The sequence below is a fragment of the Mandrillus leucophaeus genome, unplaced genomic scaffold (genome assembly GCF_000951045.1).
Source record: "Mandrillus leucophaeus isolate KB7577 unplaced genomic scaffold, Mleu.le_1.0 Scaffold938, whole genome shotgun sequence".
Classification (NCBI taxonomy): Eukaryota; Metazoa; Chordata; class Mammalia; order Primates; family Cercopithecidae; genus Mandrillus; species Mandrillus leucophaeus.
The window spans coordinates 1,385,745-1,412,885 of NW_012110230.1; the positions used below are offsets into that span (position 1 = coordinate 1,385,745).

At 33.4% G+C, this 27,141-nt stretch overlaps 1 long non-coding RNA gene across 1 annotated transcript; it reads right to left on the minus strand.

Annotated features, from left to right (window-relative positions):
• Nucleotides 1–438: 438 nt before the first annotated feature.
• Nucleotides 439–26,349, minus strand: LOC105532171. Its single transcript, XR_001004928.1, has 3 exons — nucleotides 26,169–26,349; nucleotides 15,831–16,005; nucleotides 439–853 (listed from the first exon to the last, which is right to left on the minus strand). It is a non-coding gene; the product is annotated as an uncharacterized LOC105532171 (long non-coding RNA).
• Between the last annotated feature and the right edge of the window lie 792 nt (nucleotides 26,350–27,141).

A 27,141-nucleotide genomic window follows, 5' to 3' on the forward strand; every position in this document is an offset into this window, starting at 1 on the left:
CATGCTGAATTAATCTTCAGTGAAATGACCCATGCATTGTATCACTTTATCAGATAAGACCTAACACTATCAGAAAAATGACTCATTTCTTGACTTCAGTGAAACACAATAGGATATTAATTAATATACTAGTATTTTCTTTGTTAAGAGTCTTAGATCTATTCATTATTTTAAAACTTGATACCTCTTCTTGTTCTTTTATTGAGACAGCAAAGGCAGATCTGCCTGGCTCAGGTGTAAAACGTGAGTAACCCCCAAGGATTGAAGATGCATGGAATGACATCAGAGAACAGGGCGTGGTTTTGCTTTTAATATTTTGCAGTCCCCTTCCAGTTGCCTTTCTACTTACATTCAAGTAGAAGAATTGGTAAAACTCAAGAGAGAGTGTGTGTGTTTGTGTGTGTGTGTGTGTGTGTGTGTGTGTGTATTTTTCCTCTTAGGACTAAATTATAGAAACATCATAAGCATTTTAAATCAAAGATCAGCTGTTTTAGGAATTCATAGTAATATCAATGCTATCTTATATACTAACATTAGCAATCTAAAGTTTTCCCTAGCATGGGGAAATAGAGAAAAAATAATTCACCAGTTAGAAAAAAAAAATCTTATTCTAAGCTTAACATTTTTGTGATTAAAACATAAAATTATTAAGAGTGACATTTCTGTAATATTAATGGATGTGAGAATCATAAATTACTGTAGAATGACTTTCTAAAAAACAATATTTAATACATTTTCTTCTTTTACTCTGATGTAACATCATATCGAACCTAACCCTGTATGTAGGTTTTGTAGCTGTATTGGGCTGTTATAAACCATGGCCCTTGAAAATCCTGATCTTTATTATTTTTCTCTGTAAGATAAAGAATGAATTTTAGCATACAAGAGATCATCTGGAAATAAATAGAAGATTTTCATACTAACAATTTTCCTCTTTTATGTTACATTCAGTATCTAATATAAGGTTTTCACTTTCTGTTTTGTCTGTAAAGAAACTAGATGGTGTTTATCTGCTTGAAAACTATCATAAGTACAGTATTATAATAATCTACTATGATAGTTCCTTCTGTGTTTCTATGATTTTATTTATATGTATTAACTTTCCCACAAGAATGTATCATTAACTCTGCCCCAACATTTATTAGGAAAAATCATCTAAGTTTTCTTGATCAGATTTAAAACTTCATCAATACTTCTACATGCTTTATGCTATTATATGCCAAAGCAGAATTATCAAACTATGAAGTATACTTATAAATTAATGTTACATATAATTAACATTTATATAGATTAATGTTATAAACATTTCTTATACATCTCTCTCGTGAGCAAGCACTTACTTCATCTCAAAATAATCCAGTTAATCTTTGAAACTCTTTTTTTGTTTTGTTTTGTTTTAAGACAGAGTCTCATTCTATCTCACAGGCTGGAGTGCAGTGGCACAATCTTGGCTCACAGCAACCTCCGCCTCCTGGGTTCAAGTGATTCTCCTGTCTCAGCCTCCCCAGCAGCTAGGATTGCAAGCACATGCCACCGCATCCGGCTAATTTTTTGTATTTTTAGTAGAGACAAGGTTTCACCATGTTGATGAGGCTGGTCTCAAACTCCTGATCGCAAGTGATCCACCCGCCTCATCCACTCAAAGTGCTGGGATTACAGGCGTGAGCCACCTCACCCGGCCGAAACTCTTGATATGATGTGCTGTGTTATTATACACGGTATATGCAGGGATTAGGTTAAGAAAAAATTCTACTAGAAAAACAAATTTAAGAATTGCTCCCTTCCAATTTTCCTTCCAGTTTAGCCATTACTGGACCAAAGGTGAAAAGACTGGAAAAAAAACAAAAAAACAAAAAACAAAAACTGCCTTTCTCTAATTCTACATCCCGCCCAACTAGTAGGAGATTTAATTTTTATATACTTGTAAAAATTTGATTCATGTATGAAAATCTAGATTGTCTATGCTTTTCTTTGTTTAGTTGTAAATAATTTACATTGTGACCTATTTATTAAGACCTGCATGTTGTGCACATGTACCCTAGAACTTAAAGTATAATTTAAAAAAAGTAAAAAAAAAAAAAAAAAAAAGAGCTCTGAGGTACGTCATTTTGAGTGCAAAAGAGGGTCTCGATTTGCATTTGAATTACCGCTATCCTCAAATAACCAATCAAGTAATGTCTCATTTTGAAGGGCAAGTGGGTGGGAAGAAAGAGTAGTAAATATGAAGTTTATATTTCACATGATGTACCAGATCTTCCCTCACATATGATTTTTCAAACTGGGAAAGAATGGAGGAGTTGAGTGATTATTATACTCCTGGCATTTGGATGAAGACAAGGATATAGCCATGCCAATCATCTTTTCTATTTCATTTCCCCAAAGGGAAAGACCAATTAGTATGATTATCTTATTTGGTGTACTGTAATTTTACAGAAAGTATTGATTCATTTATTTAAATGTGTACCACATATTATCCCATAAGATTCCACAGTTCTGTGCCCCATAAAACTATAGAATTTCTCATTTAATAAAAATAAGCAATAAGAAAATAAGATACTACATTTTATTTGTCATCTAATCCTTTAATATTTCAAATGCTAACATTAACACTGAATCATAATCAGTGTGCTCAAATTAAAGGCAAAAATAGGTATTTTTGTTTTGTTCTATATCAGAATTGTTGAAATGTTAGGTCTTTTTAAATTTAATGATTGAAAGAAAAAAATGAAGACCACACTTAATGGAAATCAAAAGAATTTGTAGAATTTGACCATTTTCATGATATAAATACTGCATACATTTTAGCACGTATTAAAATTATATTAATATGCAATATATAATCAACATGCAGTAAAAGGTTCCTACTGGTACTAATAACCATATCAGCATTTAGTTAACAGAATACCTGTATTCATCTTAGTTATATTGAAAGTGATAATTAATTGAGTTCAATCACCAGCTTCTTAAAAAAAGATTATATAGGTGGTATAATGCAGAGATAGATTTTCTATAGCTTAACTAAATTGACCCAAATATGGTTATATTTGCATTATTGTAATAGCTAATCAATGAGCAGTTAATAATTGCCATTTGGTCACCATATGGCCAAACTAATTTAGTTATTCCAAGTGACCAAAATAATATAAAGAGATATTTGTTATTCTGTTAAAACCTTAAGTACAAATTGGAGTAACCATGTAACCAATATTCAAACTTGCAGTAAAATATATTTCTTATAAGAACAATATTAAATCTAAATCATATAAATGTTCTGCTGATACCATCTGAGAGCATAATATGGCTACATTCCATACTTGAGTGCCAAATTTGTTGTCTGGCTGCTCTGGGATTAAGGTACATCCAAATAAAAGCATATGGTTGAAATATACAGACGCCTACAAATACTCAAAATGCACTTTCCTGTAGCTTTAAAAATCAACATGGACTGTCTATCAAGAGAACTACAAGGCAGCAGAAGAACTTGAGCATCTATATCTAGCTACCAAATGAAGAGCTGTGTGTACGTGTGCGTGTGTGTGTGTGTGTGTGTGTTTTCCATGCTCTTCTTTTTAATCATGGTCATGTAAATCAGCATTGAAAGCCATGTGGGTGATTAAGCTGAGAATCACACCCAAAACTTTCACAATCAGTGCACATATATGGTATTTTGGCTTCTTATATTTCTGACCATCTGTCAAAATGGCAAAAGGCCCAATTCAAAGTTGCCAGATCCTAGCAAGTAGTTTTCAGATGGTTATCGGTTTCGAGGGATATTCTAAATAATAAATAACACTTGTCATTTAAGGATTTCTGGCATTCTAATAAAAAAGAAATCGTATTATACTTCTTTTATGCCAAAGTAAATAGTATATAGATAAACATCATATTTCCTAGCAAGTGAAGTAAGTAAATGGGAACATCTTGAAACAACAACTAAAAATACTACTTCTAGGTTGTTTGAATCATTGTCTTCTTTAAATAGAGATTTAAGTTTAAGTGTTTTCCTATTCAGTAATGGACCTATATGAATTGGCCTGAACTGTACTTCTATTAACTGGCCTCAACTGGACTTAGGGGTAGGATTTGTGAAGCCAGGGCCACTGAACAGGGATAGAGTCCCTGTGTGAAATACAAAGTCTGGTGACCTGAAAACCCTGGAAATCCTTGTACTTTATTTCTCTTTCCCTTTTATTTTTGGTTCCTTTCAACACCTTACTTTACAGGTCCAACTCTCATTTTATTCATGTTTAAAATTAAGCAATTGAAATAAATAATTGCTCAAGTCTTTTTAATAGTATTTTTAAAATTCTAGAATGCATAGAATATTCTCTATTCCTCAATGCCCCAATCACAGATCTTCTCTGTGTATCTTTAAAAATGGGTCCCCCTCTTTCCCAATCAGAATTATTTCCCCATTTGTGTTCCCATAGTACTTTGTACATATATCTACTAGAATACTTAGTGCATGATAGTGTAAGTTTATGTATGTTTACGATGTCTCTGGTAAACATTTTGAGAGCTCCTCAAGAGCAGACACATTTTGGCATTCCTAATATTTAACCCAGTGCCCAGATAACAGTATCTACTGAATAGACATGTATTACAGTAAACATAGACACAAGTATACAGTAAACATAGACACAACACTAAAACAATAGTAACTTTAGAAAAATAAAATGAAACCGCATGCACACACATCATATATATTTGCAAATAAATATATATAATATGTATGCATACATATTTATGTATATATTACACATGTAATACATATATAATATATAATAATATATATAATACATATATAATAATATTCTGTTAAGGTTTTAACAGAATAAATACCTCTTTATGTTTTATATGTATTATATAAGTAATATATATTATATGTAATATATGCATATATAATATGTATACATACATACATGCATATAATATGCACACATATGTATATATTACATATATGTATGTATACATATATAACATGTATATATTATATATGTATACATATATCGTATATATATGTTTATTTGCAAATTTTGGCACTCTGAAGTGAGCATGACTTGCCCTAATGCACAGGAAAAATTTGTTCTATAATCCACTTTTAATTTTATGCATCAATAATAGCTTATAAGATTTATCCCTGCCAGCATTTAATTTAATTAGGTGAGAATTCTTACATTATTTTAGAAACTAAAACTAATTATTGCTAGCTTTTAGATGCTTTCTTCACAAAGACATTTATGTCCATCTGTCTTCTTTGTAGACTTTGTCAAAACTTAATGGGTTTCTATTTCAAGACAAGCTTTCGCTACATTCTCATTAGCTGCCGTTTACCTCGTTCTCTGAACTCTGTCATTTGGTTAGGATCAGTGCATTCACTTCTCATCTTCTGCATGGCATCCAGACCAGAGTGCTCCCAAATCCTGTCATCAGACCCAGGTGGCCTCACTTGGCGTTACCTTCTCACACGTGGACATTATAGATTGACTCTTCGTTCAGCTTTTTAAAGGAAGTTTCACTCTAGTACACAGACCTAAAATGACAATAATTCTTAATACTCTGTAACATGGGTAAAGGCAATAAGTGGTAGGGCTGGAATTGGAACCTAGATCTTGCCATTTTGACTTCACAGCTTTCCTTCTATTAGTTGTTTTTCCAACTGACCCATTTGATCATTCTACAATTTTCTGGAGTATTGACAAGCTATGTGTGGTATTGCCTGAGCTTACTCATTGGATATCTGGCAACATTAGGTTCCAAAGTGAGAAATGGAAATCTGGTGTCTCTAAAATTCATGCAGAGCATACTTTGAGAATGAGCCTTGTGAGACTGTAGTATCCAAAGCATTCTGTATTTCATGTAGGCAGAGTTTAAGATGAGAGATCAAAGAACAGCACACTTGTTGGATAAAATAATAACATTTGGATGTTTCCAAATGATTTACTTAAAAAAAAGGTAATTAATAAATGGAACTGGGCTTTCATTTCCTAAATAAATATTTCATAAAGTGATTGCACAAGACTTTCTTTGCATTTTGCACTACTGAAGGTTGGTCAAACATGTTGAATATGCAGAAATAATGAGATCTGTCATCCACAATGGTAATTTTGCTTGAAGTCCTGTTTTCTTTAGAGTCCTTGTTATTTAAATAAATTCACTTATCCTCATGCTAGGCTTGATGCATTTTATTTTTACTTTTTAAAAATGGCAACAATTTAAGGAGAATTTTGTAGGATAAATTATGAGATTCATATTGTACAGCACATCTTTTTAGTCTCACTAAATCTTTCTGGACATACATAATCCATATCTGTATAGAAATTGTAGAATTTTCTTTTTCAGAAAAGCACAGAAAACATGAATCTAATTCGAAGTTGGCTCAGTATTTGAAATAAAATATGAGAAAAACAAAAGTATGCAGTTAAAACTAGAACCTAAACTTTAGCTGAAAACTTTGGGGTTTTCTGAAAAGGAAATATCAAAACTGCAAGTAAGCAAAAAATAATTTAATCTACACAATGTTACTTTAAACGAATACTTATTAAAAAAATAAAGATGATGAAGAAGAAAACAAATTAAAAAAGACAATTGAGTATCTTTCCAGAGATTTTATTTATCCTCGAAGAGAGATGCCCTTTATCTTTATACCCATGAAGCTAACTTCATAACATTGCACAAAATTTTTTTAAGAAAAAAAAAAGCCTCATGGACTGTGGTATATAATTTTCCAATGTGTTATTTCTCAAAATAGTAACATCTTAAAATCTATACAATAAACTTCAGATTATTTCCAAACAAGGGCCATGATCAGAATAAGTTAGTAGAGAAACTTCTTTGATTCTTCTATAAGAAATTATGTTGGGAATATTAAATGCTTGGCATACAAATATTTAAAGTAGAAAAATGCATACCTAAAATTGACCTTTAAGTGGATATTAATCTTTTTGTTATACAAATATAAAAAGAAACTCACCTAGGGTTTCTTCTTTTAATAAAATTATAGAAAAAGCAATTTATATATAAATGTATTTGAGTGTCTCTAAAGTGGAAAAGAATTGTGTAGCTCAACAATGCATTCATTTTAAGCAAGTCCAAGACATTCCATGAGCTTGTGGAGCGATATTTAGGATTTCACTGAAATGGATTTCTAAAAAACCCTTGTTCATTTTTCCCTTTGTGTGTGTGTGTGTGTGTGTGTGCATTTTTAAAGAGATTTAATCACAATAAGTCTGATTAATTTACTTTCCTCTCATCAAAATGCTATTTAGCAAGAGTTGGATATTTGATAGCCAGTTATCTATCCCAGACCTTTTTCTTTATATGGGGAAATGCACATTTTGCCAAAATTAAATGGAAATCAAATATCAAGAATATGTGAGTAAGGTATGAGATTTAGTGAGTTTCAAAGCTATAAATAAATTACGGTTGTGGTCTGAAATTCATTCCTACTCCTTATTCTCTATACAGTATGCCAGAAGTTCACTCTAGATACTTATTGAGGGCAGAGCTGGATTAGACTCCAGAAAAATCAGGGACACTGAGTGGTCTGATTCAAATGAACAGCTCCAGGTCATTTTTCATACATTAATTAAAAAAATAATCAACTTAAAGAGAATTTGTCATGGCCTAGATATTGCTCTAAATACTTTACACATGTGAACTTGTTTAAGTTTCCTACCAAGTATGACGAAGGTCACATTATACAACCCATTTTACAGAGAAGGAAGTGTTAAGTAACTTGCTCATGTCCATCTAGCTGTTAAGTGGCAGAGCTGAGTTTCAAACCCAGGCAGTGAGGTTTTCCCAAAAGAATTGCTTGAGAAAACTATTAATATCCATTTAAAGGTCAATTTTAGATATGCATTTGTTTACTTTAAATAATATTTATATACTAAGCATTTAATATTCCTAACATGATTTCTTATAGAAGAATCAAAGAAATTTTTCTACTAAATTATTCTGACCACGGCCCTTGTTTGGAAATAATCTGAAGCTTATTGTAGAGATTTTAGGATGTTACTCTTTTGGGAAATAACACATTGGAAAATTATATACCACACACAGTAAATTAGGCTTATGTCTTTTTCCTTAACCAATTGTTGTGCAATGTCCTGAAGTTAGCTGCATGGGCACTTCTTTTGGGAAAGCCCCACTGCCTGGGTTTGAAACTCAGCTTTGCCACTTAACATGTATATGGCCATGAGCAAGTTACACTAATCTAATTCTTAGATTAGGTTAATGACGCCCAAATGTGCTTCTTTAGTGACGGGATTACAATAGGAGCCTCATAGATTCTACTCAGCAGTGTGGAGGTGTTCATTTGACCTGAGGCAAGCTGAAAAGTGGTTAGTAATTCCAAAGAAAACAAGTAGCAAGGATTTAATAAATTCAGGACTCACGAGCCTTTTCTGGAGCTGCCTTTTCTTTGCATTGACGCCTTCTCATGTGGCTGCGTATCATCAGCACAATCTTTTACATTACTTCCCACAATTTCAAATGTGTAACAGACATTCCAATGTACCCCAATTTGTGCCCATTTTAGGAATCTAGACAATTCTAGGGCTAGAATATGGAATTTGGATGATTTGAGGCCATGCACAACTACTTACTACATGGTGCTTTTGGCCAAGTCATTCAACTTTGATAAACTACGGTTTACTATCTGCAAAATGGGGATAATAGGAGTAACTATATCATCACCTTTTTTGTGAATCAAAGGAGAAACCATAGGTAAAGAACCTCAAAACGATAAGCATGTAATACTATTTACATGAGGACATTTGCATGAAGTGAAAATGTTTGTATGGAGCCACCAGGAGAAACATGGAGAAAATAGCTTGTGGTCTATTCTCTGAGCTGCAGACTGAATTCATGTCTAGACCCTAAAAGGAAGACACCAGTTCCAGGAAGCAGTCTATGAAAACACAAGGCTTACTCAGTGTTTTGTGGGGCAATATGTAGCATGACTTGGAGGACAAAAGAATTTCCTCATTGCTTTAAAACAGGGAGGGCAATAGGAAGCCCAGAAACTCTTGGGAATCTCACGATTGGGCAGTCAGGGAGCAGAGGGTAATCATGCCCTTGGTGTGCACATTGGTTTTTCTCACTGAGACAGAGGCTGTCGATCATAGGAAGCTTGCACCTTCCAGGGACTTTAAGTACCAAAAGGGAAATGTGGAGGAAGAAGGGAAGGAATGAAAATACCTTAGTGTGAAGTACACAGAAGAATCTCTTCTGGGTTTTCTAGAAATAGCAAGTTGAAACCTTGAGGGAAGCAACCTGAAATCCTTTTTGTAAATGCACATACATGTGTACACATTTGACAGTGACCCTATTAATACCTACTTTGAGGCTTGTAAAGGAAACTGGGTTACACTGGGTATTAATTTTGTCATTCTAACTACATTATAACGTCTTCAAATGGAAACCTATTTTATGAAAAGCCTCTAGTATACAGCCCAACACGTAGATAATTGATCATTATTTTCCCACTCTGTGCTTTGCATAATTAGTGATCCTAGAACCACCTCTGGACTTAGGTGAATCTCCCAGTGATATGTTATCATCTTCGGCTTTCTTAAGGCTGATATTTTGCTGTGTGTTTTGTACACCTCTGATCAATTGTTAAGGAAAAAATGTTTCAGGTTCTTTCTCAACCTCTCACCCTCAGCTTTCTAACCTGTTTCTTTATCATTTTGGTAGAGTTTCTTTTTGCTTTCATACAATCAATAATTTTCTTTTTCTGTATTATATAATATGTGGTCTAACATACATGTCTCTAATGTTGTATAAAATTCTTGAACACAGAAATTTCCAAAACAAAAAAATGAATGTGTAAGGTTTGTATGGATAAATTCTATTTTAGTTTTTATTAGGCTAACATTAAAATAAAAATGTTGAACTGAATGTATATAAAAATTCTTACATAAGTAATATTTTTTGGATTTTTTTCTATGTGAAAAATTATGATAGAACTTTTCAAATGCCTTGGCAAACGTTCACTGGGGTGGAGGGGGAATATGACACAATTAGAAATAATTGTCTTCCAAGACTTTTTCTCTAAACACTGGGAAAAATTATAATATTATGAATTTTAAGTTCATAAATATATATATTACACATTTCTGTAATGTTATGACAATTGTTTTATAGGATCACATATCATCAAGAGAATTCAAAACCTGTTTTTCCTTTGTTTGATTGTATATTTAAAAACTCAATATTTTTGCTGGGATTTTTCAGACCATAAAAATATGCTAAAACTCTTTCCCTACTGGAATGCCTCTGCTTAACCCATTTTTCTACATCCTTTCTTCTTGCATTTATAACTGGATCACACCAAACCAGAATATGCCCCACAACACATCCAAGAAATATAGTGATAACATAGGTTCACCCATATCTTTGTTACTTCCTTGGCCTTAGTTGTCGGTTGTGCCTGCTCCCCCTCCCCTTTGTTGGCAAATAGATCAATTTGAGGTGTCTGCTTTATTTCTCACAAGCATATGTAAGCATTTATTTATGGGTTTTCGCTTAATGCATTCCATATTAGAAAAGGCCAAGAGTACAACATTTCTTTAAAAATTCAAATTTCTTGAGAAACAGGGAGGTGGTGAGGGGGAGGGAGTGTTAACTTGGCAGACTGTGTTTAAAATATTTTGCAAGAGGAGCCCCCTGAGGAGCTGTCCATTAAACTCCCACCATTTTGCTGTGAGTAGTGAATGTTTTTCCTGGCTCTGAATGTATGTGATTCTTAAACGTTCTCACAGGTTGAAACAAAAAGAAATAACTGAATGTATACTTGACTATTCATGACTAAATTGTCTCTATTTATTATAAAGAGAATTTGTTTCTTGCTTGAACTTCATACTTTCTTTTATTTTTCTTAGAGAAAGCATAATATGTGGATAAGTTTTAACACTAGTCCTCTAAGAATATCAGAAGGAACATTACATTTATGCCACAATTTTTTTTCTCTTGTCTGCATTTGCCTGATTTTGAAGTGCTATTCACAGTCGCAGGAAAGCAGTTACGTCTTTGAAAAGCACAAAATAAATTCTGTTCACTGAGTGGGTAATTGTTCAAGGTCATCCATTTATTGTCTTTGTCTTGATTGTTTGAATTAGTAGCTAATAATGGTGCTGAAATGTGAATGAATTATTAGCAATGGGGCATATTTTGGGGAGTGTCAGGAAATATTACAGGGCAATTAAGGTTATCCAATAGCAAAGCTGTGTTCCCAGCAGATGTCTTGTAATTACTGTGTTTAAGGAGTGTAAGGCTTAAACTAAGATTACAGCTTTTATATTGTCTGCCTTTAGAAGTCATATTTGGAATTTATTCAGTTTATTCTCCTGCCCTTTCCTTTTTGTTCTGATTCTGTCACTTACATTTTCATTTAAACATAGTCTTCTTATGAATTAAAATAAGCATCAGCAGATGGTATGCAGTATAGATGTTTATAAAATAGGAAAATACTTGCAGAGACATTTAAAATGACTATTGATAAATAATTTACATTGATATTATTTGTTGCTCACTTTTTAATTTCTGGAATTCAAATATTTTAAAATCTCAAATAGTTTCACAACCTGGCATTTATTAAAGTGTTGCCCCAATTTATTCATACTTACCAGGGTGGTAAAAATCATTCAAGAAATGTTGAGTTACATATAATCTGGGAGCTCCTAAGTTTTAAGAGCAACACTCATTGCAAAGTTAATTTCTTCTTTCAACATTGACCTGTCACAATGGTTGTTGTTTCATTAAGTTTATAAAAGATATTAAAATAAGTGGAGTAAAAATTGTTATGTCTCTAATAATAAGTACTTTTGATTTGCAGATAGAGCGTTAGGAAACAGCACTGCATGCACTGTTCACATCTGCTGTGAGTATACTTGACACAGCTGCGGTGGAGAGATGCTTGAAAAACATACTGTAAAATACACTCGGTTTCCTCTTATTGACATATTTAGCAGAACAAGGCTAATTGGACTATTCCAAGAAAGTACTCATGATCAAATCTGAAAGTTGATGTATTCAACCAACTCATAAATTATCAGAGGACAAAGAGAATGAGTGGATTGGGGTTGGGGTGGGGAGAACCTAGCAAAGTGTCCTTATTTGTAGATTGCTATCTCTCCTGCACTTTATAAAAATTTTAAAAGAACTAAAAAGAAAACAAATAAAGAATGAGCATTAAGGTAAAAAAAAAAAGTCAACCATTAAAATCTATAGGTCTTTAGCTTACAATTATTAAAACTTTCTCAGTTTTATATTCTCCATAGAATTGAACAGATTATCTTGCTGATAAAAATGCCACTATTAATAACACCTGTGAGACCTTGGATTTTCTTATTGTATTTAATTTTAACATATTTAGGAAATACTAGTTAGGGCTTTGCTAATAATTTTTGAATAAATAATTTCAAACATAAGTTTTCTCAAACTTTTGGAATAATTTTATGAGTCATTGGAAGCCTTAAAACAATTGGTTGCTGAGTCTTGAATTTCTCCTTATAAATGGCAAAGCATGAAAATATTTTATAGTTAGAACATTTTGGTCACTATCTTTGATAGACTTACTATGAATATTAGCATTAAATAGGCATACATATTTATTCAATTTTAAAACACTTTGTTTAAAATTAAACAAGCAATTTTTGCACACTTACTCTTTGTATGCATTGTGATAAACATTCACAGAAGTATGCCTCTGAGTAAGACACAGATTCTCCTCTCAAGGAAAAAGGGAATTTTGTTTTGTGGACCAGATAGGTGTAAGGTACATACTGTGACCCAAAACAAAATGTTGCTAGTGTTGTAATAAAAACACAATGCACAGTGGCAACACAGTGGCATTTCAGATACGTCAATGCAAGTGATTGGAGAAGTTTTCCTGGGCCTTTAGCATTTTGTGTATGAAAAAATAGGAAATAAGTTAGGTCAAAGAGGGAAGAGCAAATGATAGGAACTCTGGACCAAGAAATGGACTTTGGGGACTTGGGGGAAAGGGTGGGAGGGGGTTGAGGGATAAAAGACTACACATCGGGTAGAGTGTACCCTGCTTAGATGGTGGGTATACCAAAGTCTCAGAAATCACCACTAAAGAACTTATCCATTTAACCAAACATGACCTGTTCCCCAAAAACCTATTGAAATTAAAAAAAAGAGAAATGGATGGAAGTGTAAAGGGATTGTCTTATTTAGAGATGAGAAAATAATCTTTTATTGCTAGGATGTAGTTTTATAACATTGATTAATAAAGAAATAAACTCTAGTTAGGTTGGAGTTAGACAAGATAAGGACTTAAATGTCACACAGAGGAGTTTAACGTGATCAGTCAGTAGTTGTTTTGGGGTTTTGAACAAGAAAGTGAATGACCAGATCTGTGATTAGGAGATAATTTTGGAAGCTCTGTGAAAGATGGAATTAAAGGGAGAGATTGGTGATAGAAAAATCAGCAGGAACCTTATTGCAATAGCTCAGTTTAGTGACAAAAGAGTCCTAGAAACCAGTAATTGTGTATTTCACCATTTTTTGTATTTTCTCATTTTATCTTCTCTCTCCTTCTCTCTCCATTGCTGTCAATAACCCAAGAACAACAAGAAAAAAACCTCAAAAACTAATATGTGTTTGCTTTTAAAAATTCAATTAATAACTCAAAATAATAATAAAAACTCTGGCACCCAGGGACAAAAGAGGGAGAGGGACACTGAAGTGTAATTTAAACACAAATTTTGATATAATTTTATTGAAAGGAGGGAGATAATAGAAATAAAAATTTCTACCAAAATAAAATATTCTTTCTTCAGCCTTCATATTACTAAATAATATATATTACTGCTATCAATGACTTCTTTTTATGCAATATTAAAACTAGCACTTTTGTACCATGATACGAAATTCTCTCCACTCCCGTCTTCCTCCTGTCAATAAAATTTTGTCAGAATTTGTATTTAAATTACCACTTCAGTCTTCACCCCTCAACTTTTTAAAAGTTGTGTTACATTGTTCACTTCTGAACCAAGTCATTTACTAAGATTTGCACCCTTACCTAAATAACTCTTTGTTTGTCCTGGAGTTAATACTTGTGTCTTCTTTTTCATAAATTGCTACATTCCAAACAATAAAACACCTATGGAAATTGTTTTGTTTATGTCTGCTTATAGTCAGTCTCACCAGGTAACGTGTCATGAATTCATTGGTTCCTTTTTTGTTTCCTGGAAACATTCATTCCTTAGTCTTCATGCTCTCAATAGCCTTGGGGCTTCTAGAAGAATGGCTGATGTTTTAGGATTTCCCTTCAACAATATTCCAGGAATTCTTTTCAACCTCTCCTGTGTTGTAATCATTTTTCATTAATCCTATGTCTTGTTTATTTATTCCATTATTTTGGTGATGTATATCTTCCAACAGAAGGGTGTATCACAAATACATATTTTTAGATCTAACCTATCTGCAAGTTGCTTTACTTAATCTTTGTCTTCTGGTTAATTTTTTTAATGGAGCATAGAATTCTAGGTTAGAATTAATTTTCTTTCAGAAGTCTAAATGTTGTAACTCCCATATGTGATCTTCTTTATCTTTATAGAAGTTTTCAGCATCAAATATTTATATGCATTGTACAATTTCAGAATGATATACTTTTGAATATGTTTTTATTCATTTATTATGTTGACTCTTCAGTGTGTGTTTTTCTTTATTTATTTAGCAAATATTATTGGATATTGTCAATATGTAGATACTGTTCTAGATGTTAGGGGGAAAAAGTGGTCTATATTCTTAAGTTCTTGGAAATTTCATTCAATTATTTCTTGTATTATTTTTAAGATTCAATGGCTGTGGAATGTAAAGAGATCCCCAGAGAGAGTATAGAGTGGGAAGAAGACCTTGAAGACAACAATAAGAGGAAATGAAAATCATCAATTAGAGGTTGATAGAAAATATCAGGTAAGTAAGATGAGACTCATTAATTTACTCAGACACTCATCCAACCTCACTCTTGGGAGCCTGTGGTTTCTGTTGCACATGACTCCTGCAGTTCATGGAAGTGAGCCACTTCTCTGTTGCTCCCTCCCTTGGGCAATAGCAGAGTGCCTGTAGTCACGGCATGCTCACTTGACCCCTTGGCCCATCTCTAGCTCAACCCTAGGGATAGTGGCTAGTCTGTATATCTGTATTCCCAAATTTCTTAACATTATTTTACTGCTGCTTGCAAATCCCTCATTACTTCAAACCTCTGTTACAGTTTAAAAAATTATAAACTTCTTTGTTCAAATTGATTGGATCCCAACTGATTCATTGGATAAATAGAAATCAAACTATAAACATGTATAAAATTATTATACCCCCCAGATTATATTAATGTTAGCTATCTTTGGATATATTGTCATTATATTGCTTATCTGCATATTCTAAGTCCTTACAATAAAACTATGTTTGTGATAAGAAAATTATCAACATACTTTTCTTAATCCCCAAATAAATTGTTTTTTATCCACCTATAGACAGTAAAGAATGATCTGCAATTACCTGCAATTACTCAGTATGATTTAATTTGATTCTTTGTGCCTTGTTCAAATACTGTGTGATGAACTTAGAGATAAATAACCAACAGAAAACCCAGAGTTTTGGTACTGTTTCCAGTAAAAATTCATGATCCAAGGTAATTTACTGATGCATTAATGTTCATGGAACATTGCAAGAAATTATTTTCAGAAGTAAGGCAGGTACACAACAGAAGTGTTAGGGGTTTCAGCTTTCCCATTACATGGAATAATCTTCCTTGTCTAAAACTTTATTGGTTCCCACATCTAATATATACTTACAGAGACTGGAGGGAGGGTTATTTAAACCTTTTTGACATCTGAATTTGAATTTTAGTTGACATCATATAAAAATCAGACATTGTATTGATCAGAAGTAATCTAATTGGAAAATGTCCACCATTTTAAAATTTGACTTCTCTTGATATTTGTTTATGTGTACCAGATCACAGGAATTCTGAAATGAAAACACTCTTACTTCAATAGAGAACCTTAGGTAAGCTAGGTAGTTACACAAAAGGCCAGTAGAAGGGCTAGGGAACACACAGTGAAACTGGAGTAGTTCTCTTAAAGTTTGATTTAAAGTATAAAGTGGTTTTCAAAACTTGAAATTTTCTTTCTCTCAGAAAATACATAATTTTCACCTTTAACCTGGCTCAAAGTTAACTTGCAGTTACAGCTTTGATATTAGTAAAATCCTGCACTACTACTATTTTTAAAGCACTATTGCAAAAACTTCATATATACCATATTCTATATTTTATTTTGAAATAAAATAGAAAACTTTGTCATATGCATTTGATTGTTTTACTGTTTGTTAAAATAATAGTTTCACAATAATTTTAAAGTATAACTGTAGTATGTTAGCAGTTAATCTTACTTTTCCTGGTTCAACCTAAAATTTCTGCCCTGGAAAACAATTTAGCAGGTTTTTATCAGTGTACTAGACAGTAGCCTCAGAATGAAGCAAAGGTGTGTTCTGGGAATAAACCACAATGCTTTAAGAATTGGAAATGTTACAAATGTTACACACAATTAAAATTATAAGACACAGAAAAAGGACTAAATCAATTTTGTTTACCATATCATTGTGTAATATTATGTATGAAATATATGGGCTTGGTGTGGAAAACCAGGTGGACAACTCAAGTTTATTTTATGAAGTATTGCCAAACATGAGCTGCTCTTGATAATATTGGAACTCAGATTGGAAGTATTGCCATAGAGACTACACACTTGATAGGAACAGTTTTCTTTTCTTCTTTAAAATTTGATAAGTAATTTTGATATTTTCAACTTCATAGCCTCAGAAAAGTCATTCAAAATATTCATGAAGATATTAGAATTCCTTCTTCTGGAATAGAAATACATTTGTTTTATTTTCAGCCTTAAGTCACTCATTTTTAGTTATTGGTCTGATTTTCCTAAATTTAGGATAATAATATCTTGTCTAATCTGTTGTCATAATAGAAAAGATCATTTTATGTACGATTTTGGTTAGCTTCTGGTTTGCTTTGTCAAATTTAGAACCACTTGAACATCGTGGTTTCTAAATTTAGTCAAACCCTTTGAGCTTTAAGTTCCGTTTGGCGCTGGCTGAACATGAACTGCTGCTTTGAAAAAAAAAATTCTCTTGGCACTATCAGAATCTAGATGTGTGCACTGCACAGACCTCCTCTTATTTAAAAGAAATACATTCACTTTTTTTGAAAGTTGGGAGCTCCAAGAGGATAAATAATAAAATGAGAAACTTGAAAGAAATAGGTCATATTTTAAAACAGCTCTCAAGCAGAATTACGCCTTTGGGTTTAGGGCATGATATTATTTAAAAGAGAGACAGAGAGATCCATTTTAGTTATTTTAAAATGTAGTGATTTAATTTTTCTCAGGAAGTTAAAGCAAACTCTGTCCATTACGTTGCCATTAGTCTGGTGTTACTAAGAAGGATCATGTTGAAGTATTTTATTTTTCATTAAAGACAACTTATTTTCCACACTATAAGGGATAATCAGAATATACATCCCTCAAAGTCAGTGGGCTAATTTTCTTTTTCACACTTGTACAATAAGTTTAATACATAATGATAATTAAAATTAATATTTATGGCTGGACATGGTGGCACACACCTGTAATCCCAGCACTTTGGGAGGCCAAGGTGGGTGGATCACCTGAGGTCAGGAGTCTAAGACCAGCTTGGCCAACATGGTAAAACCCCATCTCTACTAAAAATACAAAAATTAGCTGTGTATGATGACACCTGCCTGTAGTCTCAGCTACTCAAGATTGTGAGACAGGAAAATCACTTGAACCTGGGAGGCAGATGTTGCAGTGAGCCAAGATTGCCTCATTGCACTCCAGCCTGGGTGACAGAGTGAGACTCCATCTTAAAAAAAAAAAAAAAAAAAAAAAAAAGAGAAGAAAGGAAATAAAAAGAAAGAAAAATAACATTTACAAGGAGACACGTCAGGCAATGTCCTAAGCTTTTTACATGTAATAATTCATTGACTACAACTACCCTTTAAGATAGATACTACTATTCCCAATTTACAGATGTCAAGGCTGAGGCTCCAATGGTGAACTAACTTTCTAAGTACCACACAGATAGTAACACAGGAAGTTGCACAGGAAAAGCCAGGGTTAGAACCAGAGCCATCTGTTAATTCCTGAGAATATGCAGTATGTCAGTAGTAGGCTGGACGAAATCTAAAAGCAACCATGTTCAGGGATCCAAGTTTCCCCCTCATTCTGTCCACATCAAGCAAATTAGCCTGGGTTTATGTAGCAAAGATTTTTTTCCTCAACTTGTGCACTCATTCTTTAGACACTTGTACAGAAAGCTTATGTAAAACCTGCCACACCTGATGTTCAAATTATAACATAACACAAGGTTGTAAGCTACTCGAGGTTTTCTAAAGGAATCTCGCTTCTCTCTTAAACTGAACATTCTGTCAACTTGCTTGAAACTTTCTGGGAAAACACATACACACACACACACCACACACACACACTTCACATGATTCTTTGTATTTCCAGTCTCAGCATGCTTTTCCTTCCTTGGTGGTTCAAGTCTAGGCTGGGCATTCCAAGTTTATGTGTTCATCCTCTAATATTCTCTAGGCTATTTCCCTGTATGCTTTGATGGCTTCTCCTGTAGGCCTCATGCGCAGTTAGTAAGCGCTGGTTGTAACTAAATGAATAAATAAAGGAACTGCTGTAACACAGAGAGCTGCTGCTCCTGAAAGATGACTCTTTAAACACAAATAGGAGAGAATATTCTGTAGTCAGACTTCTGAAGGCAGATACGTTTTTTCTTTTGTCTGAGAATAACCGAAAATCTGGTTAGGGAAAGGCGCAGAGAAGTAATCTTTTCTCTATGCTTACTGCCCCCTTGTAAGATAAATTCGGAGTGGTCCCCTAAAGAATTGTGAGGATTAAACTGAAATGCCATTGAGATCCTATCTGAAAACACTTTGGGATAACATCTCCAACTCTAATGAGCCTATCTACTGCCAGCAAACAAAACAGAACATTTAGATATATTTACTGTTTTACAGCAGGTTGGACCTTATGGGTGAAATTTCCTAAATCATACTTTCCTTTGTTATTTTAGTTTTAGTTTATTACTCTTAGGTTTCCTTCGCAAGGATGCTAGAGAGCCAAGAGACTCGTGAGCCCTATGGAAAGAAATTGTTCAATACCAACCAGCCCTTCCCCATAAAGAGGTAGTCATTTTCCAATCTTTGTGTGTGTGTTTAAGACAATAAATGAATTTATTGTACCTTCTTATAGTGCAGCCATAATATTGGGTATTCAATAAATTTTGTACTGAATTGGATTGAATATTTTAGCTCTTACCTTAAAACATCTTTCTTACGGTAACAAACTGAGTGAAAAGTGCACAAATGGTCTCCATTTTATGTTGGATTATACATGACATTTCCAGGAAGTAAAAAATGTAAGGAATTGCAGGGGTAATAATTTGTTGAGTGTTGGAGATAGAAATATCAACAAAATGATATACTCCAAGCTCATCCACTACTTAATGGTGGATAGTTGGTTTCTATTCTGTGTCTTTAAGTTATTGTCACTGCCTCATCATAAATTATAGTGACATACACTATAGCTATTTCTTACATTCTTCTATAGCCGAGTGAGCAGAATTACCAATTTCACATTTTCTGTACAGTTCCCTGTAGATGGAATGTTTTTTAAAAAAATAGGAACTTGAATGAGAATAAAGGGTAGAAGGGCTATAACAACCCAAAATAAATAAATTTGTAAAACTCTATCATCATGCATGCATTTTTCCATGTGCTCTGGTGTGTAAATTCTTTTTTCCCTACAGAGATAGCTGACAGAGAGTATAAATGCTTATGTATCTTTGAAACAGCCACTATTCCAATAAAAGAGAAGAATAAAACTAAAATATTAGTATATGACTGCAGCCAGAAAAATCAAGAAATCTGCCTCTCCATACTTCAGATTAGCTTGAAATTTTTTGTCTTCCTTTTGCCTGTTTGAGTTTTAATTTTCTTTTTTTAAACTGGAGCATATGAATTTTGCAAAAGTAATTATTAGCTCTTCTCCACAGGTTTTGTTTGTTTCTGAAAAATTAGGTTTTCTTGGAAATTTGCTTTAGCGAGTAAACCATATTTAGAAAATTATCTTACTCAGAGAAGACACTCAAAATGTATTAAATAAATTAATTAATGTGTTTTACTTCATGTAAATGCACCTATTTGATTATACAGCTTTGAATAAGAAGATTTCAAAGAGAGATTGTAAAGAGAGGGATCACGTTTGAAATCCCTTTCAGCTCTAAGCTCCTTCTTTGCCATCCTTTTTGGGTCATCTTGTCTAAAACTTCAAAATTAGTATCTGAATGTAGCATGAAGCTACCCTAATCTCTACACAGCAAAAAGGAAAAATATAACTCATAGAATGTGATGAAAACTATTTGAAGTATATTAAAAATAAAAAATATTTGGCGGAATATACACAAAACCAAACAGTGTTTACCTGGAGAGGGTGTGATGGGAGAGTCTGGGCAGAATTTAGTTTCTTCTACTAGATTATAAGTTTTATACAGCAAAGTCATGTCAGTTTTGTTTTCTATTGCATGTCTAACTGCCAATATGGGGTTCAACCCATGATACATGTTCAAGAAATACTGATTAAATGATATTATATTCATTTTTCTTCTGTATAGGTTTTTACAAAGAAAAAAAATTCCTTTTCTAATCAGAAAAATAAGCAATAAAGTTTTTTAAACAACTATGCAATATAGCCTATTACTGAACCTCTGTAAACATTTGTTGAGTGACTGAACCCAAGCAAAGAGCATGAAGTTAGTTGTGCAGACTGCGAAACATGAGCCACTATTCTTCAGCAGCATGAAAACCACACCTTTTTCTTCAGGATAAAACTGAACACGTAACACAGGCATGCCCAGCTCACCTGTGTCATGGCTCTTCCAAGTGTTTCCCATCATTAGGCTGATGCTAAACAGGCCAGAACTTCCCAGTGGGAGTTTATTTGATATATCTCTACTCCACTTCAAATGTATCTCTAACTCCAAGTATTCACTTTCCATCTTCTACAGACTTAGAGAAAGAAGTGTCATTTTCGATCTCAAAAGCTCATGTTTCCACCTGTGCCTGGGATCCAATCCCCATGGTCCTGCTCCAGGACCTGATTCCACCAAGTTGCCCTCTTGTTTCTGGAATACAACTCCTTACCATGGCTGCTCCCATCCATTCCACAACTGTGCATGACTCATATCTTCTAAGAATAAAAAAATCAAACCTCCAGCACCCAAGGAGCTGATCAATTCACTGCCCCTTTAATAATTTCCCATCGCCTTCCCAAGGTAAATGATTCACTGAAAATCTGGGTGGCATCTGAAACCTGTGGGGAAGCTGGTGAGGTGGAATGGATAGCGATTCTGAAGGAGCCTACACACCAGCAAGATACCATCCAATAGGTTTGGCTGGACTTCTGCTCCTTGGCTACTGCTGCTGATTCCCACTCCCAGCCCTGACTGTTGCGTTCGCCTCATGAAGCTCTTTGTTGTCTCCAGTGGGGACACAGTATTTAGCCTCGTCATTCCCCTGTTGTCTGTGACCAGCCATAACCTTCTCATGGCTGTTTTCACGACTGCATGACAGAGTTTTTTCAAGTTTTTCATCACTATAAAATCAGACAAGGTTTTTGTTTCCTGATCACCCACTTTCTCCTTAAATCTTACACTTCGATTTCTGCTTCCGTCATTTAATAAAACCTCTCTCACAAAGATATGATTAAGAAATTCTTACTTGCAAAACAATGATTTGTTTCAATGTCATTCTATTTCTCTTCTCTGGATTGTTTATTACTATAGGCTAGAGATCACAAACTGGCACCCTGTGGACCAAATCAAGATAGCAGTGGATTTTCCATAAGGATATTGTGTTTTAAAAAATGTATTTCTTTTGAAGTCAGTTACTTTATATGGGTCACATGTATTTCACTTTGCCTTTGTCCCATGTCTTCTTATTACTTTAGACTTGGATTGCTGCAGTGTTTGCCTGACCACTGAAAAGATTCAACTTTGCCACTCTTAGATGATTCTCTCCTTTGAGCTACTACTCTACTCTTTCTTTGTTGTCTTCAACTACCTTTAGGATCACTCTTTCTGTTTCTTCTCTCTCAAGTTCTTCCAATTCTGCTTCCTCATCCCATCTTTAAGATATAGATACTTTATAGGGATTTGCTCACAGTCTTTATTTTTTCTCGAACCACACTCACTTCCTTAGTAATTTTGCTCAATCTTATACTCTCAATTGTCAGCTTTACCTAGTGACTTCCAAGAATCCACCTGTGTCCTCCTGACTGCCTGTGGGTTCTAGTGTGCATTGTACAACTTCAGCAAAAATTCTGCAAATCATTTAAATTGAGTATATATAAACTAATATTTTTATTGTAGCCCCAAAACCTACTCTTTTTCCAACATATCCTTCTGGTTATTAGTAACCTCCTAATTGACTAGATTAAAAATGTCAATTATTACTACTATCTCTCTCTAATGTCTCTTTATTGTCAAGTTCTATTTGTTGCCATCTATCATATGTCTTTATCCTCATTTCCACTTCCCTTATATGATGCTCATGAAAAATCAGCTTTTCTTTAATTTGATGGTGCTGCCAATAGAGTAAATTTCTTTTTGATTACACAAAATATTGCACATCCAATATCCAGCATTTTCCTAGACATACTACTGTTACTCTTTTTTAATACATTGTCTTGGGCTCACCTTTCTTCCCTTGATGAGTATCATGAAGTCTGTTTTTCCACACCTGAGTGTCTCACAGACTCACCTCTCCTTCTTACAAAGACATTCCCAAAGAACATCTTACATTACATGTGTGTATAAAAGGAAGCCTGTAATTTTGACCTAGTAAGGAACTAGTGACTGACTGATCACCCTTCCTTTTTGTAATTCAGTTTAAGAAACAAAAGTTTAATTTTAAATTCTAATTTTATAGTCATATTTTCTACAATATTTGTTATTTCATTCTTTCAACAAGTTAATATACTAACTTTTATTCCTAAACCAATTATTTTTTCCTTATTCATTTTATAACTCATTTCCAGATTAAACTTTCTGAAACCTAGTTCCATTAAGTTTCCTCTACTTTTCAAAAATATAACAATGGTTTCTTCTTGTGTATAAAATATAATGTTCAACTTCAGTGTAGGGCATTCAATTCTTTCCACAACCTGAACCCAAAATTTTTTCCAACCTGATTGTCCCATGTACATGTGCCACACCCTTCAGCTAAACCAAAACTTTCACCTTCCACCCTGTGGTGGATAGGCTCTCTTGTGTCTCCCCATCATCCCCATCTCCTGACATTTATGGCCTTGAATAGTACTGTCCCCTGAGTATGACCATGACCTGTGATTTGCTTCTAACCAATAGGATACAGCAAACAAGACAGGAGGAATGTGATTACATGTTTATGATTACATAGAGAATAAGGTGTGATCATCTTGTGAAAGTTTATTTTTTCCTGGCTGTATTTAAAGAACTATACTGTTATGTTGTAGGTTGTATGTTGGGTGACCACTGTGACAAGGAACTTAGGGTGGTCTCTAGGAGCTGAGGATGTTCTCCAATTGAACATCAACAGGACATTGAAATTCTCTGTCCTTCAACTGCAAGGAACTAAATTTTGCCAACACAAATGAATTTTTCTCCAGTTGAGTTTCAGATGAGACTGTACTTGCAGACAAATCCTTATTGCAATCTTGTCCACCCTAAACAGAGGACTCAGCTAAGCCCTTCCCAGATTCCAGATCCATAGAAATTTTAAGGTAACAAATGTGTGTTACATTAAACTGCAAATTAGTGATAATTTATTACTCTGCAATAGAAAACTACTACTCACCTTTTGTTTTTGCATTATGTCTGAAAAGTCTTTCTCTATCTGATCATACATTTTAATTCTACCATATGTTATAACGCAATGCCAGTTACTCCAAGAAGTATCCTCATGTCTTGGGAAGCAATCTATTCCATCTCTCAACTCCAACATCACCTTATTGGATCTGCTTCTAAGAACATACTTCTTTTACATTTTTATTATGGGTGCTTACCTTCTCTTTTAGACCATAACCTTCTAAAATGCGGAATTTGTATTTGATTCATCTTTAATAACAAGGGATCCAACACATTGCTTTGAATATATTAATAGCTCAATAAATACTTTCACTAAAAATTTTACAAAATATTTGAGCCTAAATATTTCGGTGCTGGGAAGATTAAAATATATGCTTTCTGTTTTATACAATGACAAGCTTAGTGGGCAGTTGATCACACTAGTAAATACTGCAGAGAAGTAGATTGGCACTTCTCATTATTTTTTCATAACCTGCTCAAACTCCTTTGCATTGTGAAATACAAGAACTTTTTCTAAAGGAATGATACAAATACATAGTATTAGACAAAATTAGAAATTAATTTTTATGTAAATGATAATAGTTTTCTAAAGGTTTCACAAAGGACTTACTATTAAAATAAAGAAAAGCAGTTTAACTTTATTTCTCCATGGTCTACGATAGTTGTCTTCTATTGATAATGAACATTCTATCTGCTACACTCATAACTATTGTCTGTATTGGGAGAATGATTTTGATTAACATACATAAGAGCATAAAATACAAATTTAACCTTTTTTAGTTTTTCAAAAAAGTCTATAAAAATAGTAAGTGAAATGAAAGTAATTTTCTATTAGCAGGAAGATAGTCTAAGGCTGTGTTTATGCTTTGTGGAACATCCATGTTGTATGTGAAAGGAAGCTGTACTTTATAAGAATTGCTGAATAGTAAAGAGAATTGGAATAATGTTTAATATTACATATGGTAATACCATTAAAATATAAGCAGATTTGTACATGTTTTCTGCTAGGAATGTGTCTTCATGTACTAGTTCTGTCTACATTGAGAAGTCATGATTATTATATCCTTATTATATATGAATTAGCTCATTTCCTAATAGCAGTAAGTGCCAGTGTATCAAAGATATAAGATTGTTCCGAAAACTGCTTAGATGTAATGGAGACTCAGGACACTTTTCTAAATTTTCATTTATTCAAATATTATTTATTTACAGAACTATGGTTTTTAAAAAGAACATTTTTAGATCTGTACTATATAACCCTGGTAGAACCAGTATCACACCAAGTGTGTTTGATAAACACCTCTAAATTGCTAAGAGTAAGATGAAAATGATCTTTTGTGATAAGAGATTTAAAAATGGTAGTCTATCTCAAAAATATCAAAAATAAAAGAAGGAATAAAAGCTTCACAACAAATTAATGCTTTACTCCCTAATATGCTTCCTTTAAGTATAAAACATTCCATTTAGCATTCAGAAACTGCTATTGAATCAGTCTACATCAAAAACATATTCACTCACTACAATTTGTGTTGTCATTTTGGAATATTACTTCAAAGCATGAGTCATAAAGCATGTGAAGTGCTATTGTCAAAAAAGTCATAACATACATTATTTAAAGGAACACATTAAATTCTACATTATTGTAAATATACTTTTCATAATGCTGTTTGCTAAAATACTTTTAAAAATCTTCAAATTTACTTTCAGTGACTTTTCATTGAATGGGAGATTTTTAAAGCATATACTCTCATTTTGTGCTTCTCTGCAAGGTGATAATTTCAAGATTATCATTATAATGAGTACATTCTTTAAAATTTAAATGTCTTAAATTCAATATGCCTATAATTTTCTGTGAATCTGCACATATAAGTATCCAAACATAATTCTTATGAATATAGATTTGATCTCCTTTCCCCTCACTTTCCTGCAGAACAGCTAGAGTAATCCATTTAAAATGAAACCCAGATTATGCCATTCTGCTACTTAAAACACTCCAATATCTCTCCATAACACTTAGGATAAACCAAATTACTTGGCTGCTCAACACTCTACTTGATTGGTCCCTGCCTCAACCTCTCTAATGTCAATGCCTATCATTCTTCCTTAGTTCAGGGTGTGATATACCAGCTATACTGGTAACGTAGTGGCCCTTGAATGTCCTTGAATATGTGAAGATTTACCTCTGCATTATGGTCACAGCTGCCACCCCTTTATCTTCTTATGCTTATTTCCTTCTTGACACGCAAATCTTAGCTTAAATGTCACCATCTCAGAGAAGTCTTTGTAGGTCACCAACCCAAAAGTAGCTGCCATCTTCCAGGCATTGTCCATAATTTCACCCTTGCTTAATTCTCATCTGAGTTGTCATCCTTTGTGTATGTAGGTGTATATATATTTATTTTGGTTTGGTGTCAGCCACACCCAACCAAAAGTAAGCAGCATAGACCTAGTGCCTGGCATTTAGTAGATGTTTTGAAGGGATGAGTGGAACATTAAGATACAGAGGGCTTGCTGTAGCTTAACTCCTAACTCTTAAATTTTGGCTTTTACTCTCATTTGCTGTGACTTTAGGCAGTTACTCAAACTCTCTAAGCCTATTTCCTAATCAGTAGAAATAAAATTGTCACATCTATTTCATGAGGATTTTTGAATAATAATGACATACTATGTATTCAATATTTAACTTGTTGATTGATACACAAGTCAAAAATTGTTAGCTATTTAAATGCATATATATGTCTGTATACCTATGTACACATATATACATATATGAAGAGAAAGCGAAAGAGTCTCATCTTCAATACAATACATTACATTTCTGAGGCTAATATTTTATGTCACTTATGAATAATTTAAAACATAAAATAACACATGAGAAAAAATAAACTTTTGAATGATTAAAGAAACATTAAAGGTTATATTTGGATTTAAAAGTAATTTTCTCAACTTAATTGTTAGTAATTTTTCTCCATAACACGTGTCTGTCTTTTCTTGCAAATGTAAAACAATCAATACAGAAGAGTATAAAGTTTCAAAAGTACTTCATGCCACCTTAATTTTACTATTACAGATTTCATCTTACATTGTCTACGTTTTTATGAAGGCACATGATTCAAATGCTCCATTACTTCTATTACTCTATAGAGTACTGAA